General features: G+C 46.8%; 1 long non-coding RNA gene across 1 annotated transcript in view; it reads right to left on the bottom strand.

Moving 5' to 3' along the window:
- LOC308577917 overlaps nucleotides 1-16539 on the bottom strand; it is a 670159-nt gene extending 653620 nt beyond the window's left edge. Inside the window, exon 1 of the long non-coding RNA XR_014003772.1 lies at nucleotides 16307-16539. This is a non-coding gene — a long non-coding RNA (uncharacterized lncRNA). The remainder of the gene's footprint in view (nucleotides 1-16306) is intronic.
- Nucleotides 16540-17419: the final 880 nt, after the last annotated feature.

Here is a 17419-nt window from a genome sequence, read left to right as displayed (position 1 = left end):
CCTCTCCTTCCTCCTTGTCGGAGGCCGGAAACCCCACAAACTTTTCTTCCTCATCTGTAGTGCCAAATTGCTCCTCCCAGAACCTCGCTACCGGTTTGGGCTTCCTTGGGAACCTGCTGTGAAACTCTCCCCTGAGATCCTCATCCCTGATGGTCTCCGCAGGAACCCACGTGTTTTCCGACTCAGGTTCCCCCTCCCAAGCCACCAAATATTCCACTTCCCCTCCTCTCAATCTTGAATCAAGTATTTCCGTGGCTTGACTGCTGAGTTCCCTCTCCTCTATGCGTGGGTGAGTGGGGACCTCTCTCTCTCGCCCCGGAAATTCCAGCCCCTCCCTGTACAGAGAGAGTAGGGACCTATGGAACACCGGGTGTAGTTTCATACTGGTCGGCAACTTGAGCTTGATTGACCTGCTGGGTTACCTCGAAAGGTACCAGCCGCCTGGGCCGCAACTTCTTGCACCTTCTTGCACCCTCCCTTGAAAGGCAACCCCTGGGTTGACAACCACACCTGGTTTCTCCTTCCCTGCGGTGCTTGTCTGCCTGCCTCTTATACACTTCCTTGGCCCTTTCCAAGTTCATTTTAAGTTGTTGGTGTAAGGCTTCCATTTCTTCCACAAACTGCTCTGCTGCTGGCACACTCCACCTCTCCTCCCCACCCCCTGGGAAAGCCCTGGGATGACACCCGTAATTGGCCATGAACGGGCTCATCCCCGTGGACACGTGTTCCGCGTTATTGTACACAAATTCTGCCAGCCCCAGTTTATCCACCCAGTCGTTCTGCCTCTCGCTGACATAGCAACGTAGATATTGTTGGAGTATACTGTTCGCTCTTTCCGCTTGCCCGTTGGTCTCTGAGTGTCTGGCCGTCAAGAAGCTCACCTCGACTTCCAGCAAGCTCATGAGCTTCCTCCAGAACTGGGAAGTAAATTGCTTCCCTCGGTCGGACAAAACCCTCAAGGGGGCACCATGCAGTCTGAAGATGTGATCCACAAACAGCCGGGCAGTTTCCTCTGCCGTCACCGCATGCGAGCAAGCGATAAAATGGCACATTTTTGTTAACAGGTCAACAACCATCATGACAGCTGTTTTCCTTCTCGATTTGGGCAAATCTGTCATAAAATCTATGGACACCACCTCCCATGGTTTTCCCGGTGTGGGTCAAGGTTCCAGTAGTCCTGCGGGCGCCCCCCTCTCCCCCTTTGCTCGCTGGTAGCAGTCACACCCTCGTACGTACTCCCGTACATCTTCCCTCACCCTTGGCCACCAGAACTGCCTGGTGACCAGCAACATGGTCTTGTGTTGACCGAAATGCCCCGCCGTCGGGTTATCATGGAGTTGTTTGAGTACCCTTCTCCTCAAGTCATCCCCTGGTACATATAGTGCTCCCCTGTAATATAGTACCCCATCTTTCTCCTCAAACCCCCCATGGTTTCCCCCCGTGCCTCTGAGTTCCCGGATTTTCGTTTGGGCGAACTCGTCGTCCCTCGTCAGTCCTACTAGTTCTCGTGTCTCAACTAACACTCCCCCCCACACCCATCGGTTCTCGGGAATCACATGTCGTGCTTCTGGAGGTCCTTCTCCTTCCAGATACTCCGGCTTCCGGGAGAGGGCGTCTGCTCTGACGTTTTCCTCTCCCGGCACGTATCGAATCCCGAAGAAAAACTTGGAGAATTCTTGAGCCCACCGCACCTGTCCTTGGTTGAGTACTCGTGCAGTCCTCCAGTACTCTAGGTTCTTATGGTCCGTGCACACCTGGATCTTGTGCTGCGCCCCTATTAACAAATGTCTCCAGCGCCTAAAGGCTTCATAAATAGCCAGCAGTTCTTGAACATACACTGTGTAGTTTTGCTCAGACTTGCTCAGCTTCCTCGAGAAGAATGCGCACGGCCTCCAGCTGGACTTGTCTCCCGGCTGGAGAAGCACCGCCCCTACCGCTCTGTCTGACGCGTCTGTCTCCAACCTCATTGGCTTCTGCAGATCCACGTGCAATAGGTGCTCTTCCGAAGCAAACGCCTTTTTTAGCTTTTCGAAAGATTTCTGTGCCTCTTCTGTCCAGATGAACTTCCTTTTGCTACTGAGACAATCGGTGATGGGTGCCGTTCCTCATAAGGCATCGTTTCCAGGCCTTTGAACATTTTGGTTGCCCTCCTCTGAACACGTTCCAGTTTGTCAGTGTCCTTCTTGAACTGTGGTGCCCAGAACTGGACACAGTACTCCAGGTGTGGTCTGACCAGAGCAGAATACAGTGGCACTATTACTTCCCTTGATCTAGATGCTATACTCCTATTGATGCAGCCCAGAATTGCATTGGCTTTTTTAGCTGCTGCGTCACACTGTTGGCTCATGTCAAGTTTGTGGTCAACCAAGACTCCTAGATCCTTTTCACATGTACTGCTCTCAAGCCAGGTGTCACCCATCTTGTATTTGTGCCTCTCATTTTTTTTGCCCAAGTGCAATACTTTACATTTCTCCCTGTTAAAATTCATCTTGTTTGTTTTGGCCCAGTTCTCTAATCTGTCAAGGTCGTTTTGAAGTGTGATCCTGTCCTCTGGGGTGTTAGCCACCCCTCCCAGTTTGGTGTCATCTGCAAATTTGATCAGGATGCCCTTGAGTCCATCATCCAAGTCGTTGATAAAGATGTTGAATAAGACCGGGCCCAAGACAGAACCCTGTGGCACCCCACTAGTCACTCTTCTCCATCTTTTCGCTTCCATATGCATAGAAAGAAGACATATAAGCTTTGATTGGGTTTTTTTCAATTCACATGGTGTTATTTGGGTGTGCGGCAGAATCACCAAAAACCAAAGCAAAAAGGTATTTTGGGTTCCATCTACATAAAAAGAAGATGATAAAGCTCTGATTGTGCTTATTTCGAATTGGTGTTTTTGGGGATAGAATGCACATTCACCCCAAAATCTCAGAAATGTTTGTTACCAGCCCACATCAAGCATAGGTGTTTTGCTTCACTCTCAGTAGAAAAAGGACGAATAAGCTTCGCTTGCTCTTTCGGTGTTCATTCACCCACAAATAGCAAAGCGGTGTAATAAGCCTAAACAAAGCCAAACAGGTTGTTTTGGGTTCCAGCTATATAGAAAGAAGAATCTTGGATTGCGCTTATTTGATGTCATCTTCTATGGTGTTCATGCACATTGACCCAGAAATCGCAAAGTGTGTGTAATGAGACCAATATAACACAACACCGTCTTCTCGCTTCCATATGCATACAAAGAAGACGAGTAAGCTTTGATTGGACTTATTTCAATTCGCATGGTGTTTTTTGGGTGTGCACCAGAATCACCCGCAACCAAAGCAAAAAGGTGTTTTGGGTTCCATCAACATAAAAAAAAGATGATAAAGCTCTGATTGGGGTAATTTCAAATTGATGTTTTTGGGGTTAGAATGCACATTCACCCAAAATCGCAGAGTGACATGTTTTTTATCAGCGCAAATCAAGCATAGGTGTTTTGGTTCCATCTGAATAGAAAGAGGACGAATAAGCTTGGATTGTTCTTTCGGTGGTCATTCAACCCAACCCTAACCCTAACCTTAACCCTAACCCTAACCCTAACCCTAACCCTAACCCTAACCCTAACCCTAACCCTAACCCTAACCCTAACCCTAACCCTCACCCTCACCCTCACCCTCACCCTCACCCTCACCCTATCCTAACCCTAACCTTAACCCCAGCAAAGCGTAGTGTAATAAGCCTAAACAAAGCCAAACAGGTTGTTTTGTGTTCCAGCTACTTAGAAAGAAGAATTTTGGTTTTCGCTTATGTCAGGGGTTCAGGAGCAGAGACGCAGAGAAGGGAGGAGACAGAGAGCGAGGGGGAGGAATACGAAGGAAAGATGAGTGGGGATGACGAACCGAGATCACCGAGCCTGTCCAGTGAGTCCGAGGATTCCCAGAAGGGAGCGCCAGCGGTCAGAGCAAGGGGGGAAAGCAGGGGGACACCCCAGGAAGAAGGGTCCAGAGAGGGATCAGAGAGCAGCAGTTGGAGATCGGGACCCACGTGCCCAGCCGGGAGCAGCGGGGAGAAAGGGGACCAGATATCGGGTTCCGGAGGCTTTCAGAAGGAGGGAGGGCATGAGTCAGGAGTAGTCACGCCCACCTCGGGGAGCGACGAAACGATCAAGAGGAAGGTAGAGAGTTGGGCGCGCGCGCCAAGTTCAAATGTAGCGGAAGCTGGCGCAGTAAGCAGCCCAGAGAGTGAGCCAGGTCCCAAAGCCCGCCGCAAGGAGGCGGAAGGGTCAGGGGGGTCCGCGTCAGAAGAGAGTAGGAAAGAAGAGACCCCGGGGGGCAGAAGGACCCAGAGACGGAAGGAAAGGCGCAGGAGGTGGAGCAAGGCTAGGGTATTAAGCTGGTGTGCTAGAGGCGGAGACTCAGACGGGTCTTCGCCGGTCTGACCTAGAAGAAGTAGGGCTGCCCATTGCAGTTTGGAAATGGAACCTGTAATCCAATAAAGACTCTTTTAACCTGAACGCTGGCTAACGTGGTCCTATGTGAGCTGGGACTGAGTGGCAGCCCTGACAGCTTATTTCAAGTCGTGTTCTTTGGTGTTAATGCACATTGACCCAGAAATCGCAAAGTGTGTGTAATGAAACGAAAATAACACAACACCCTCTTTTCGCTTCAATGTGCGTAGAAAGAAGACGAATAAGCTTTGATTGGGCTTATTTCAATTTGCATGGTGTTTTTTGGGTGTGCACCGGAATCACCCCCGACCAAAGCAAAAAGGTTTTTTGGGTTCCATCTACATAAAAAGAAGATGATAAGAAGATGTTTATTATCAGCCGAAATCAAGCATAGGTGTTTTGGTTAGATCTCAATAGAAAGAGGACGAATAAACTTGTATTGTTCTTTTGGTTGTCATTCACCCTAACCCTAACCCTAACCCTAACCCTAACCCTAACCCGAACCCGAACCCGAACCCTAACCCAAACGCTAACCCTACCCTAACGCTAACCCTATCCCTAACCCTAACCCTAATCCTAATCCTAATCCTAATCCTAATCCTAATCCTAATCCTAACCCTAACCCTAACCCTAACCATAGCAAAGCGAAGTGTAATAAGCCTAAACAAAGCCAAACAGGTTGCTTTGTGTTCCAACTACATAGAAAGAAGAATCTTGGATTTCGCTTATTTCAAGTCTTGTTCTTTGGTGTTAATGCACTTTGACCCAGAAATTGCAAAATGTGTGTAATGAAACGAAAATAACGCAACACCGTCTTTTCACTTCCATATGCGTAGGATATGGTTCTATCTGAATAAATAGAGGTTGAAAAAATTTCTATTGTTCTTTCAGTGGTCAATCACAAGAACCCTAACCCTAACCCTAACCCTAACCCTAACCCTAATCCTAACCTAAACCCTAACCCTAACCCTAACCCTAACCCTAACCCTAAGCCGAACCCGAACCCGAACCCGAACCCGAACCCGAAACCTAACGCTAACCCTAACCCTAACCCAAACGCTAACCCTAACCCTAACCCTAACCCTAAGCCTAACCCTAACCCTAACCCTAACCCTAACCCTAATCCTAAACCCTAACCCTAACCCTAAGCCGAACCCGAACCCGAACCCAAAACCTAACGCTAACGCTAACCCAAACGCTAACCCTAACCCTAAACCTACCCTAACGCTAACCCTAACCCTAACCCTAACCCTAATCCTAACCCTAACCCTAACCCTAACCCTAACCCTAACCCTAACCCTAATCCTAATCCTAATCCTAATCCTAATCCTAATCCTAACCCTAACCTTAACCCTAACCCCAACGCTAACCCTAACTGTCACGCTAACCCTAACCTTAACCCTAAGCACAGCAACTTGGATTGTTCTTTCGGTGGTCATTCACCCTAACCCTAACCCTAACCCCAACCCTAACGATAACCCCAACCCTAACCCTAACTGTCACCCTAACCCTAACCTTAACCCTAATCACAGCAAAGCAAAGTGTAATAAGCCTAAACAAAGCCAAACAGGTTGTTTTGTGTTACAGCTACATAGAAAGAAGAATCTTGGATTTCCCTTATTTCAAGTCGTTTTCTTCGGTGTTAATGTGCATTGACCCAGAAATCGCAAAGTGTGTAATGAGACTAAAATAACGCTTACATATGCGTAGAAAGAAGACGAATAAGCTTTGCTTGGTCTTATTTCAATTCGCATGGTGTTTTGTGGGTGTGCACCGGAATCACCCCCGACCTAAGCAAAAGGGTGTTTTGGGTGCCATCGACATAAAAAAAAGATGATAAAGCTCTGATTGGGTTTATTTCATAGAATCATAGAGTTGGAAGAGACCACAAGGTCCATCGAGTCCAACCCCCTGCCAAGCATATTTCAAATTGGTGTTTTGGGGGTTAGAAAGCACGTTCACTCAAAAATCGCAGAGTGACATTTTTGTTATCAGCCCAAATCAAGCATAGGTGTTTTGTTTCCATTTCAATAGAAGGAGGACAAATAAGCTTGGATTGTTCTTTCGGTGGTCATTCACCCTGATCCTAACCCTAACCCTAACCCTAACGCTAACCCTAACCCTAACCCTAACCCTAACGCAAACCCTAACGCTAACCCTAACGCTAACCCTAACCCGAACCCTAACCCCAACCCCAACCCTAAACCTAACCCTAACCCTAACCAAAGTTTAATAAGCCTAAACAAAGCCAAACAGGTTGTTTTGTGTTACAGCTACATAGAAAGAAAAATCTTGGTTTTCACTTATTTCAAATCGTTTTCTTTGGTGTTAATGCACATTGACCCAGAAATCGCAAAGTGTGTGTAATGAAACCAAAATAACACAACACTGTTGTCAGGGGCTCAGGAACAGAGGTACAGGGGAGAGAGGAAATGGAGAGCGAAGGGGAAGAATCTGAGGGCAGCGTAGGGGAGTATGACAGCGACCCGAGAGATTTCATGAGCTTCTCCAGCGAATCAGAAGATTCCCAGAAGGAGGCGCCGATGGTCAGGGCAAGGGGGGTCCCAGGGGGAACACACCAGAAACAAGGGGCCAGCGGGGACTCCCAAAGCAGCAGCGGGAGATCAGGACCAGCTTCCCAACCAGAGCGTAGTGGGGGGGAAGAGTCTCAGGTGTCAGGACCAGCGTCTCCTCCAGCAGGGAGAGAAGATGAGTCAGGGCTGACCACGCCTCTATCGGAGAGTGGGGGAAGGGAGGGGAGGTCAGGTCCAGCTAGCCTCCCAGAAGGGGGAAGCAGTGACAGGAGCAGTGTAACGGTCAGGAGGAAGGTTGCCGGCTGGGCGCGAGCGCCAAGTTCGAATGTACAGGCGCGGGGGACAGCAGAAAACCCGGATTGGGAGGCAGGTCCTAAAGCCCGCCGGAGACAGGGGGAAGACTCAGGGGACTCAGCGTCAGATGAGTCTAGGAAGAGCTGCCCGAGGTCCCAGCTCACAAAGGACCAACGCCGGTTCGTTGTTATATACAAAAGTCTTTATTGAAGTTCAGTTTTGCTTTCACAACCGCAGCGCACAGCTCTACGTCTGAAACTCTAGACCACTGAAGCTCCGTCTGAATCTCAGCAGTTGAAGAAGGAGCAAAAAAGGTTTTCTTGTGTGTGTGTGTTTCTTTGTGGCTGATTAGCTGTTCTCCCTGTGCAAAGGTCAGAGGGGGCAGGGTTTCTGTTGAGGCAGGGGATTAGCTGTGGGAGGAGCTTATCAGACCTAGCAGGGCAGCAGTTGAAGAAGGAGCAAAAAAGGTTTCCTTGTGTGTGTGTGTGTGTGTGTGTGTGTTTCTTTGTGGCTGATTAGCTTTTAGATTTAGGGGAGCTAGTCTCAAACGTTTGTTGGGGGAGACCTAGGTTGTTTTTTTTCTTGTGGGGGGAGTTATTTGTCCTGTGTTCACGCTTTTTATGATGGAGGACCGCTGTAGCCACCCCCAACGACACGTTCTCAGAATGGAGGGGGAGGGAACAGCTGCAGTCGCCTGCAGTTCCTGCACAATGTTTGCCATCTTGCCAAAGGTTGCAGGCAGCTTTACCTGCAGCAATTGCATGTTGATTGCCCTCTTAAAAGACAAAGTCCAGCAACTGGAGAAACGTGTAGCTACGCTCCAAAGAATTAGAGAGCTGGAGCTCTTCTTGGAAGCAACAGAGCACACCGTCCCCACCAAGGAAGACACAGGGGACTCCCCTGAGAAGGAGGCTAGTTCACCAACACAGGAGCCAGATATATGGAGAAACGTGACTCAAAGAAGTAGGAGGCCCAGGGTTCACTCTAATTGTTTAGAAATACACAATCGCTTTGAGGTCCTCTCCCCTAGCATGGAAGACGAAGAGCAGATACCATTTGAGGATCTCTCCCTCATTACAGTCGATCAGGTATATGAAGACGAGCAGCAAAGTCAGTCCTCAGGGAATGTGCAGGCGACCTTGGAACGGACAGCTCACGGAAGAACCCCGACCAAACCCAAGAGGAGGCGTGTCTTGGTGATAGGGGATTCCCTACTGAGGGGAACAGAAGCAGTGATCTGTGGGCCTGACAAGATGTCTCGGGAAGTGTGCTGTCTCCCCGGGGCTAAGATCCAAGATGTAACTGAACGACTGCAAGGAATCATAAAACCCACTGACAAATACCCCTTCCTCTTGGTTCATGTGGGAACCAATGACACTGCAAGCAATAGCCTCCAGAAGATCAAAAGAGACTACGAGGCTCTCGGCAGGAAATTGAAGCAACTAAATGCACAAATTGTCATCTCATCTGTCCTCCCAGTTGAAAGACGTGGCCCAGGGAGAGAGGGAAAAATAGTGGAAGTGAACAGCTGGCTTCGTAAATGGTGTAAACAGGAACGGTTTGGATTCTTAGATCACAGACTGCAGTTTCTTGAAGATGGACTTCTGGCAAGCGATGGGCTGCACCTCACAACGGTTGGGAGAAATGTTTTTGCCAAAAATCTCAGAAACCTCATCAGGAGGGCTTTAAACTGACTAATGTGGGGGAGGGAGACAGTGCTCCTGAAGGTAGGAGTCTATCAATTGATGAAGATGATCATACAAATGTCATAGACCAAATGGAGCAAACAGCACGCGGACCTAGTGGTGGGAGGAAAAAATCCTTAAATAAGAGACATGGGGGAATGATTAATGGACTTCAATGTCTGTACACTAATGCGCAAAGCATGGGAAATAAACAAGATGAGCTTGAGCTCTTGGTACAGCAAACTAAATATGACATAATAGGCATCACTGAAACCTGGTGGGATAAGTCCCACGATTGGAATGTAATAATGGGGGGATACAAACTATTTCAGAGAAACAGACTAGACAAGAAAGGAGGAGGAGTGGCGTTATATGTCAGGGATGTGTATACCTGTGAAGAGATCCAAGATTTAGAACCTCAAAGCCAAAGTGAGAGCATTTGGGTCAAAATTAAGGGAGAGAAGAATAACAGAGATCTCATTGTGGGAGTTTACTATAGATCCCCAAGCCAAACGGAGGACATAGATGATGCCTTCCTGGAACAGATGGCCAAGCATGCAAAAGGAAGGGAGACAGTAGTAATGGGGGACTTCAATTACCCGGATATTTGTTGGATGTCAAACTCAGCCAAGAGCATAAGGTCAAACAGATTCCTCACTGGCCTTGCAGACAACTTCATTGTCCAGAAAGTGGGAGAAGCAACAAGAGGAACAGCCATTTTAGATCTGGTCCTAACCAATGTTGATGACCTGGTTAGTGGGGTAGAAGTGGAAGGATCATTAGGCGCGAGTGATCATGCTCTTCTGAAGTTTACTATACAGCAGAAAGGAGCAGCCAAGCATACTAGGACTCAATTTCTTGACTTTAAGAAAGCCGACTTCATAAAACTTAGGGAAGTGCTGGGTGAGATCCCATGGACAGTAATACTAAAAGGAAAGGGAGTTCATGATGGCTGGGAGTTTGTTAAGAGGGAGATAGTAAAAGCACAACGTCAGGCAATACCAATGAGACGGAAACATGGAAGGTGCCTAAAGAAGCCAGGGTGGCTATCTAAAGAACTTTTAACTGAGTTAAGATTAAAAAAGGATGTGTACAAAAAATGGAAAAGGGGGGAAACCACCAAAGAGGAATTCAAACAAATAGCCAGCACGTGTAGACACAAAGTCAGAAAAGCTAAAGCACAGAATGAACTCAAGCTGGCTAGAGAGGTTAAAAGCAACAAAAAAGGCTTTTATGGGTATGTTCGTAGCAAAAGGAAGAACAAAGAAACAGTGGGGTCACTCAGAGGAGAAGATGGTGAAATGCAAACAGGGGACACAGAAAGGGCTGAACTCCTCAATGCCTTCTTTGCCTCAGTCTTCTCCGATAAAGAAAACAATGCCCGACCTGAAGAATTTGGAGCAAATGATTCAGCAAAGGAAACAAAGCCCAGAATAACTAAGGAGATAGTACAAGAATACTTGGCTAGTTTAGATGTATTCAAGTCTCCAGGGCCAGATGAACTGCATCCAAGAGTATTAAAAGAACTGGCAGATGTGATCTCAGAACCACTGGCAGTCATCTTTGAGAATTCCTGGAGAACAGGCGAAGTCCCGGGAGACTGGAGGAGGGCAAATGTTGTCCCTATTTTCAAAAAGGGGAAAAGAGAGGACCCAAACAATTACCGCCCAGTCAGTCTGACATCAATACCTGGGAAGATTCTGGAGCAGATCATGAAGCAAACAGTCTGTGAGCACCTAGAAAGGAATGCTGTGATCACCAATAGTCAGCATGGATTTCTGAAAAATAAGTCATGTCAGACTAACCTGATCTCGTTTTTTGACAGAATTACAAGCCTGGTAGATGAAGGGAACGCAGTGGATGTAGCCTACCTTGATTTCAGCAAGGCATTTGACAAGGTGCCCCATGATATTCTTATAAAGAAGCTGGTAAAATGCGGTCTTGACTGTGCTACCACTCAGTGGATTTGTAACTGGCTGACTGACCGAACCCAAAGAGTGCTCATCAATGGTTCCTCTTCATCCTGGAGAAGAGTGACTAGTGGGGTGCCACAGGGTTCTGTCTTGGGACCGGTCTTATTCAACATCTTTATCAACGACTTGGATGATGGACTCAAGGGCATCCTGATCAAATTTGCAGATGACACCAAACTGGGAGGGGTGGCTAACACCCCAGAGGACAGGATGACACTTCAAAATGACCTTGACAGATTAGAGAACTGGGCCAAAACAAACAAGATGAATTTTAACAGGGAGAAATGTAAAGTATTGCACTTGGGCAAAAAAAATGAGAGGCACAAATACAAGATGGGTGACACCTGGCTTGAGAGCAGTACATGTGAAAAGGATCTAGGAGTCTTGGTTGACCATAAACTTGACATGAGCCAACAGTGTGACGCGGCAGCTAAAAAAGCCAATGCAATTCTGGGCTGCATCAATAGGAGTATAGCATCTAGATCAAGGGAAGTAATAGTGCCACTGTATTCTGCTCTGGTCAGACCTCACATGGAGTACTGTGTCCAGTTCTGGGCACCACAGTTCAAGAAAGACACTGACAAACTGGAACGTGTCCAGAGGAGGGCAACCAAAATGGTCAAAGGCCTGGAAACGATGCCTTATGAGGAACGGCTAAGGGAGCTGGGCATGTTTAGCCTGGAGAAGAGGAAGTTAAGGGGTGATATGATAGCCATGTTCAAATATAGAAAAGGATGTCACATAGAGGAGGGAGAAAGGTTGTTTTCTGCTGCTCCAGAGAAGCGGACACAGAGCAATGGATCCAAACTACAAGAAAGCAGATTCCACCTAAACATTAGGAAGAACTTCCTGACAGTAAGAGCTGTTCGACAGTGGAATTTGCTGCCAAGGAGTGTGGTGGAGTCTCCTACTTTGGAGGTCTTTAAGCAGAGGCTTGACAACCATATGTCAGGAGTGCTCTGATGGTGTTTCCTGCTTGGCAGGGGGTTGGACTAGATGGCCCTTGTGGTCTCTTCCAACTCTATGATTCTATGATTCTATGATTCTACAGAAAAAGATGATAAAGCCCTGATTGGGTTTATTTCAAATTGGTGCTTTTGCGGTTAGAATGCACATTCACTCAAAAATCACAGAGTGACATGAATGTTATCAGCCGAGATCAAACATAGTTGTTTCGGTTCTATGTCAATAGAAGGAGGACGAATAAACTTGGATTGTTCTTTCGTGGTCATAAACCCTAACCCTAACCCTAACCCTAACCCTAACCCTAACCCTAACCCTAACCCTAACTCTAACCTTAACCTTAACCTTAACCTTAACCTTAACCTTATCCTTATCCTTAACCCTAACCCTAACCCTAACCCTAACCCTAACCCTAACCCTAACCCAAACCCTAACCCTAACCCTAACCCTAACCCTAACCTTAACCCTAACCCTAACCCTAACCTTAACCCCAACCCTCAGCCTAACCCTAACCCTAACCCTAACTCTAACCCCAACCCCAACCCTAACCCTAACCCTAACCCTAACCCTAACCCTAACCCTAACCCTAACCCTAACCCTAACCATAACCCCAACCCTAACCCTAACTGTCACCCTAACCCTAACCTTAACCCTAATCACAGCAAAGCAAAGTGTAAGAAGCCTAAACAAAGCCAAACAGGTTGTTTTGTGTTCCAGCTACATAGAAAGAAGAATATTGGATTTCGCTTATTTCAAGTCTTGTTCTTTGGTGTTAATGCACTGACCCAGAAATTGCAAAATGTGTGTAATGAAACGAAAATAACGCAACACCGTCTTTTCACTTCCATATGCGTAGGATATGGTTCTATCTGAATAAATAGAGGTTGAAGATGGCGAACGGCACTTAGTCAGCGTGAGTGTGAGCTCCCTGATTTATCTTTTAACATTGTTTTAATGAGCATAGCAACCTTTTAACTTTTAACTTTAGTTTTTAGTTTTTAGTCTTAGTTTTAAATTAGTAAGTAGGAGGACGCCTTTTTCTATCGGGGAGACAACCATTAACCTTGAAACTGGGGCGGTTGCATGAAGAGAGAAATGACTAAGCAACTATACAGCCCTGCTTGTGGGAGAGGAACTGGGAAACGTACCAGAGATTCCAGAGATATAGACGACACAGAGGAACTGAGATGCCTGCCTCTTGCTAAACAAACAAAAATTAGCGAATCTGAAGGTACAAAGGATATTTTTAATATCCCGTTTTCAAACTCTTTCACGCTGCTAGCAGAGATGAATGATGAAGAAACCAGTGTGAAAGAACCTTTTGATAACCTGCCTACTAAACCTTCAAGCAATAATAATACTGGCATCCACTCGAATGTTTGCACTAGAGCCCGTGAAAGCTGCATTGATGAGATACTATTTGAACACTCAACTACTTTAGACCTGGTTGCTAGAACAGTGGACTACATCTTTAAATACATAAAAGACATCCGAGGATCCTTGGAGAAGATTATCTCGCTTGTATCCCTAACAGGTAAAGACAGTTCCCCTGATGTACCACCTGAGATGAAGCCCTTACAAATGCCCAGAGCACCCGTTTTACCTCATACCTCCTGTATAATTCCTCAAGCTGCTGGCAATCAGAAAAGTGAGCAAGGTGAGCAAAATAAGAAGGAACAACAGTCTGCACCTCCTTACAAACTGCTGCTGCAAGCTACCAAAATCTGCCTAACGGTTTGCCCCTTTAGAGGCAAGGTAATAAACTGGCATTATAAGAGTGATATAAGGAGACACCTAGCGGAGCTTCTGAGGGTAATCCCTAGCTCTATTGACCTGAGGCATATTGATCATATTAGCAGCAGACCTCAGAGGCAGAGAGTGCTGCTCTCCTTTAAAACCAAAAAGCTCCCTGCACTTATTATGTCCTCAAGAAGCCTTCTAATTAACTATGGAATCCTTGCTACAAGAGTCTTTACCAATACCAAGATCTGCCCCCTCTTACCAAACTGCTTGTTCAAAAAGAAAGCAGATAAGTCTGAGGGTCCGCCAATTGCCACGACCCCAACTCCCCTGGCCGCAGATCTAATCAGCTGGATTGACGCCCCCCTGCCTCCACTGACAAAGGCTATACATCTGGAGAATTCTACGGAGCGTGAGTTACTTCTATCCTTCTCCCAATTGCCAAAACTGGAGCGGACAGAGATAACAGACAGATTGGACGAGTTGCTACTCTGTCTCCGTAACTCAGAAGATCATGCTCATGTAAATAAGATGAATTCCTCACCAATTGTAGATCAGTCTACACAAGCCCAAGTGGTACCTGCTTTAACGACCTTTGATCTGCAACCTGGCTGTGCACGGCCTCGGGATGTCAAGCCCGGGCAGGATACAGTGGAAGATTCGACAACCCTCTGGTCAAACTCGGAAGCTGTGGCAAGACTGGATGCTCTTTTGGAGGCAAACCGAAAAGGATGCCTTCCACCTGCCTTACACTGCATGTTCCCTACAGCATCCGCAGATCCAAAAGGCCCACCCCCCTCAATCTTAGAGCATACTTTAAATGTAGAGTCTATGGACCTGTCGTTAAGTGATACTCCTGTGCACCAGAATCCATCCCTGCAGCTACCAATAATTAAGCCTCAAACCATGGCTGCTGCTGCGGTAAGTGGTGCTCGGAAATTGCCTGGTAAGCAAGCTACAATTACTTCCTTCTTCCAGCCTATTGCCCCCCCTCGCCACATGCATTCCCAGGTGGATTCTGCCGTGCTGGTTCCGCAAGGCCCAGCATGACTTGAAGGGGTGACCAGGAGATTACTAACTTTCTTATCCTGGAATGTAGCTGGCATTAAACCTAAGCTGATGGATCCATCCTTTGTCGCCTACATAAAAGGCAGCCATATTCTTTTGCTGCAAGAGACCTGGGCTTGTGAGGGCTTCTCCCTATCAGGGTATAAGGGCTTCTACCTGAATGCACAACAGAATTTACTATCATCTGGCAGACCACAAGGTGGGTTGGCTACCCTAGTTTCTTTGGCCTTAAACCTGCAGGTGGAACAAATCGACATCCAGTCGTCATCCATGCTGGGTGTAAAGCTACAAACAGCGGAGGAAGTGTTTGTGGTGATTAATGTTTATTTGCACCCAATCTATAAGAAAAACCTGGTGGACCAAAGATGGAGGGAAATTCAACAGACTCTTGAAACTCTCCTAGAGAAATATCCTGAAGCCACCTTCCTAGTTGCAGGAGATTTCAATGGCCGATTGTCTCACTCTGATAAATCATTATTTGCTAAGTATAATAAATATCCCTCACTACCCATTTTAACCTCAGACCTTTTACCCAGGAATTTTAAAGACAGTGTTGCTACATATGCAGGTTTTAAATGTAGACAAACCTTGATGGCTCTTAATTTTCACCTTTTAAACGGAGCTCTCAGTTCTGATTACCCTGCCGAATTTACTTTCTGGTCAGGCTCCCGAGCCTCTACCATAGACATTATTTGGACATCTGTAGACCTAATTCCCAAAATTTCCAACTTTAGGGTGGTAACGAGGCTGGAAAGTGACCATTTTCCATTAGAACTTTCTCTGACCCTGGATGGAGAATTGGCTACCTATTCCTGTGTGCCTATTACAAATAACCAGCTTCAGATGAGGCCCACGGCCTTAAAATGGACCGACAATATGGCTCAACGGATAAATGAACTCCTTTGGTCTGACCAACTGCAAGAGACAAGGGACTCCCTTATCCAGGCAGTTGAGCCACTGCCAATATATGACAATTTAGTAGAACTGCTAAAACCTTCGTTGGCTAAGACCCTGGTAATGAATAGTAACCATTTCTCTCATAAAAAGTGGTTTGACGAGGAATGTAGGCACTTCAAGAACAACCTATATAATGAATTCTTGGCATATAGGGCATCAAATGACTCCGCACCTAGCAGTCACCTTATGAACCTCAAGAGAAGGTATAAAGCACTATTAAAGGAAAAGAAGCTTGCGGCAGAAAGAAATGATTGGAAGAACCTTCTAAAAGCTGCAGAAAATAGAAATCCCTCCTCCTTTTGGCATCAAATTTCCAGATATCTGGGTAGACCGTTGTCAAGGATAGAACCCCAAATTTCAGCTGACACCTGGGAAAGCTTCTTCTCCGTTTTATATGCAGCTCACGCAGCCAGCGGAGTAAGGTTAGATTTGGCCCCCTTGCCAGAGTGGGATCCTGTTACCTGCTCTGAAGTGGAAACACTTATAGGCCAATTTGAGGCGGGCAAGGCACCCGGAGACGATCTTATTTCCATAGATGTTATTAAAGCCAATAAGGATTGGTGGTGTCCACCCCTAGCAGCTCTTTTTACTTATATAAACAAAACAGCACAATTTCCTCCAAGCTGGAACTCTGCACTGATTGTGTTAATTCACAAGAAAGGGCCGCGCACAGACCCGGCCAATTTTAGACCAATTAGCCTGCTAAATGTTATTGGGAAGATCTATTCAAGATTTCTACTTAACAAATTAACGACCTGGATGGAAAGCAACAATATCATCGCAGAGGAGCAGGCGGGTTTCCGCCCCGGAAGATCAACAACAGACCAAATCTTAATCCTAAATCACTTGGCCACCAAGTACGCTGGCAATGGCCTAAAAGCCCTCCACGTCGCCTTTATAGACTTTAAGCAGGCCTTTGATCTAATTCCCAGGAACCAGCTATGGACAAAATTGGCAGCGACATCTATCGACCGTCGCCTTCTCTTGCTGATTATTAATTTGCATACAAATACCCTCTTGAGGATTAGGATAGATAGTAAGGGGCTAGTCTCCAATCCGGTTGCCACCACTAGGGGGGTAAGACAGGGCTGTTTGCTTGCCCCTGCTCTGTTTAACTTCTATATTAATTCGCTAGTGGCACATATGGCAAATGCTGATTTCCATCCACCAAAACTGGCAGGACGAGCCTTAAATGTCCTACTGTATGCGGACGATGCCGCCCTATTAGCTACCTCCCCCATCGGATTAAGGAGGATGCTTCGAGCTCTTCATGAATATGAGACCCAACACGAGCTCCAATTAAATTATGCCAAGACCAAAATAATGGTCTTTGCTGCTCGACCGAAACCTAATTTATGGTCAATTAATGGTATTCCTTTAGAGCAGGTCAGTTGCTTCAAGTACCTGGGTCAGGTTGTAAGATCAAATAGGTCCTTCCTGGCGCACAGAGAATACATAGCCTCGAACGCATCCAAAGCAGCCCTGGTGATTAGAACCCTGTACTCCAAGAAACAGACACAAACTGTCAATGTTGCCTTACGTCTCTTTAAAATGAAAGTCCTCCCTCTCCTGCTGGTGGGCATTGCCTTGGGCTCACGTAGGGATTTTGAAAAATTGGAATCTATCCAAACCCAATTCCTCAGGGCCATACTCAGGATCCCCCCCTCCGTGGCAGGCGCGATCATGAGATTGGAAACCGGTTGCCAAGCCTTTAGGTATGTGGCCCTGAAAGCGAAGCTATGGCTATGGCTCAAGCTCTGTTTCAGACCGGTGGGTTTGACCCCCTTG

The sequence above is a fragment of the Podarcis bocagei genome (assembly GCF_964188305.1).
Source record: "Podarcis bocagei genome assembly, chromosome: W".
Taxonomy (NCBI): domain Eukaryota; kingdom Metazoa; phylum Chordata; class Lepidosauria; order Squamata; family Lacertidae; genus Podarcis; species Podarcis bocagei.
Note: the sequence above shows the minus strand (reverse complement) of the source record. Positions and strands in the feature narration are given on the sequence as shown.